We start from the raw sequence: 4,125 nt of genomic DNA on the forward strand, positions 1-4,125 counted from the left end.
GCCCTCATATCATCAGTTTGGAAATATTGCTGGTAGTCTTTTGTGTTAGCTATAGTTTTGTCTGCTCAACATGCTCCTCTCCCACCCCATTCCTCCTCTGGTAACCGCAACTTGTTGTTGGGCTGACTGCTCTCTGTGACCATAGGAGTGGTAAGATTACTTAGACTTTTCAAATAGGAGTGTCCAATCTTCTTGGACAAAATGTTTAGTCCAGGAATGAGCAAGTGACCTAAGTTTCTCGATGAGGGAAGATTCTAGGACTCTTGTTGGACCTTAATATATTTCTTCCTATCTCTGCAATGTGAGAGATATAATGTAAGCCTGTACCTGCTACTACTGTGTGAAGAGATTTTTCCAGAGGATGAAGCACACACAGAGGAAATCAGAATAAAGGAGAGAAAGAGAAAGCCATTCCTTGAGGGTCTGACATCAGTTCTGCTTGAAGCTCTGAACATTCCAACTCCACAAAACAAGATTTCTCTTCTTTAAATAGTCTGAGTTGGTTTATCTTTCATGAAACTGAAATTGTCATAACATACCTTACCTTTGACTAACATTTCTATCTGCTTCACTCACACTACCAGACCCATGCTCCTGGACACACACACACACACACACACATTCCTTTCAGCAGTTCTGGAAATAGCTTCTATTAAAAAAAGACATTTTGAATCTCCCTTTCTTAGAGCTTAATACAAATTTATAAAAAACATAATTTTAACAAAAATAAGCTATAACAAGTAATGTGCATATATAATTTATTAGAGATTAAAATTCCACATTTTAATCCAAACCCTACTCTTTTGAGTGGTCATCATCTCAAACTTAATAACTGAAAAGATAGGAAACACACTTGTTTCAGCTCCCCGCCATTCTATACTGTTCCTAGTGTTCCAAACTCTCTCACTTTTCTTAAAGCTCTAGTTGTCTTTGTTTCCAGCAGCCATTTCAGAACCTGAGGATATCCTTCTGGATTCTGGCACATCTTAATCTATTCTGAGTGCCTTAGTTCATGCTATGATATTATGCTTACAATACCCTAACTCTGGAAGAGAAGGAACAAAATCGTAATTTCTTTCTTCTTGTATTGCTTCATTGTTAAAAAGGCATGACTCCTCCCTAATCCCAGAACCTGGGAAGCTTTCTCCCATTCATCCATAAAAAACCTCTCTTAGTGGTAACATGCTGATTATAGAACCAGTGTCCCTTCTTCACCAATCCTACCTCTTTGCAGTTATACATTTACATACCCATGTGCTTCATTTCATTTCTCTTACTCTCTCTCCATTCTTATAGACACAAAGTTTTAGAAATAAGACTATTTGTCTGTGAGATTCACTATTTTGCATGTTTACAATAATAGAAAAATAAATGAGATTCAATAGCATTCATTCTCATGAGAATTTCAGTTTGTCATACTTCAAATTAATGAGAGCCATCTATGACAAACCTACAACAATCATCATACTGAATGGGCAAAAGCTGGAAGAATTCCCCTTGAAAACTAGCAAAAGACAAGATTGTCCTCTCTCACCAGTCCTATTCAACATAGTACTGGAAGTCCTAGCCAGAGAAATCAGGCAAAAGAAAGAAAGAAAACCCATCCAAATTGGAATACAAGAAGTCAAAATATTTCTGCAGATTATATGATTATATACTTAGAAAATCCCATAATCTGCCCTAAAGCTCCTTGATCTAATAAACAAGTTTAGCAAAGTTTCAGGATAGAAAGTTAATGTGCAAAAAACAGTAGCACGTCTATATAGCCACAATATCCAAACTGGGGAAGCCAAATCAAGAACACAATTCCATTCACAAAACACACAAAAAGGATAAAATACCTAGGAATATAGTTAAACAGGAAAGTGAAAAATCTCTATAATGAGAATTAGAAGACACTGCTACAAGAAATCAGAGTTGACACAAATGGAAAACCATTCCATGCTCATTGATAAAAGAATCAGTATTCCTAAAAATGGCCATACTGCCAAAAGCGATCTACAGATTCAATGCTATTTGTATCAAAATACTGATACAGGACTTAAGAAAAAATTACTTAGGTAGATAATGAGGGTATAAATATCCTCAGTAATGTTGTCCTTTTAATGAAAAGCAGCCCCAAATCATTTTCTTTTCTAACAAAGAGCAGCCTGTAAAATCGAGCTGTAGCCATAGATGCCAGCAGCTGTGCTAATCATGTTCAAAATGGTAGCCCCATCTTCCCTTCTCTTTATCAGCCATGTGTACAATAAGGAGCAGAATAGATAGCACTGGTCAATAGGAGAGTTCATTTGCACACTAAGAGTAGGGTGGGGCAGCCAGCCTTCCCCACACACTATGTAAACGTCATACCTGATCAAACCAATCTGTGAGTCCTATGTAAATCAGACACCACCTCCTCAAACCTAACTATAAGATCCAGCACATCCACTGCCCACTGGTCCTTTCTGCTTGGAGACCTCTCTCTATAGAGAGAGTTGTTTCTGTTTCTCTTCTCTTCTGTTTATTAAACCTCTGCTCCCAAACTCCTCATGTGTGTCTGTGTCCTAAATTTTCCTGGCATGAGACAACAAACCCTAGGATATATACCTCAGACAACATAGCTGCTTCATATTGGGGGCTGATCCAGGATACCAAGGTACAACATTCATCAAAACGGTGAGTGGAGGAGTAGACTACAAATCTGTCCTTTCATTTTGAGGCTCTTGGCCTCCATTTTAGAACCAAATCAAATCAAATACTGGTCCCCTTTCAGCCATTTAAAAATGATTATTGTGGCTGCCAGCCTTACAAGGTTTGGAGGACAGGCTTACTGGGGAGAACATGGAGAATTCCCCAGCACCCATGGGTTGCTGGGCATGTTAGCTGTGTTTCAAACAGCTTCCTTTCATATAGGAATTGCCGTCATGTGGAGTTGGAAGAAGTCCTGGGGTAACTGAGGATTTCTGGCTGAGGCTATCCCCGGTGTTATCCAAAGACTTCCGTACTGACCTCAGCCTCCAACTGCCTGATGGGATGTTGGCAATAGGATCTCCAATTTTCCTATCATAATTACCTCCTTTCTTGTTTGTGACGGCCATATCTCTTAACCTCTCTGTGTATGCAATGTGCAGGAAGTTTTACAGTTCAAGGAAGTAATCTTGTTTGGCAAGATCAGGGAATGTCATAGTAACTGGAGAGATAGCTCAACGGGGGGCAACTTTGTGTTTTTCTAGGAATAGAGTGTCCCCACCCACCACAGTGAGCATCACTCTCTGCCCTTGGTCTGTAGAGCACATGGTATTTCAAGGTCAACAGCCCCACCTAGTGGAATAGAGATCCTCTCCATGAGGCACATTTTCAGTCCTTTACCAAAACACTCTAGCTTCCCAATTCTCCCTGTTTTTGCCCCTCTACCAGAGAACAGGTTTCATGCTGCCTCTGTGAACAGGAAAACTCTACTTTCAACAATTAGGAGTAAAATGTCCTCTGGAACCAAATTTTAGTCTTGATACTGTCCCATCAACAGGAAAATGGCCATTCAGCCCCTACATTTTTAAGGCATCTATTCTGCCTCCAATTTACATGGTACTTAATTAGTAAGGGGATTTTAAGTTCAGAAGTTAACCAGGACCATTCTCTAAGGGTAACTGCTTCAGCATGGGCCATAAAAGCAGGATATAGAGCTCAAACCAGAACACTTCCTCCATTAAGAAGGGAAATACAATTGTCACATAGTCTCTCCTGAGATCCATTTTTTCAGGGAGTCAGGCAAGTCACACAAGTCTAAGAAGTCAAAGGGAGATCACAGGTATATTACCAGAGACACATGGATGAGCATGACTAATCCTAATCATTTACTTCCTCTGGTTCCATGGCTGGAGTTCATGCTTGCAGCCATGGGCAGCACATTTAACAAGGTGCCAGTACCCAGGAACCATGGAGGGGAAACAGCAGGGAAGACACCCCCACTGTCTTCCTCTACACCCTGGGTCGCACCAAAAGGAAGGAGACTAAACGGATGCCTTTTTCTCACTTCTCTTTCTAGATGGGTAACAGACCATCTTCAACTTGTACTCCTGGAGTGCATTCTGAAGCACAGGAGCTCTTTTGACCCTGAGACTTTGAAGAAAAAGTGGCTTATTT

This window comes from Mandrillus leucophaeus, unplaced genomic scaffold (assembly GCF_000951045.1).
Source record: "Mandrillus leucophaeus isolate KB7577 unplaced genomic scaffold, Mleu.le_1.0 Scaffold1520, whole genome shotgun sequence".
Lineage (NCBI taxonomy): Eukaryota > Metazoa > Chordata > Mammalia > Primates > Cercopithecidae > Mandrillus > Mandrillus leucophaeus.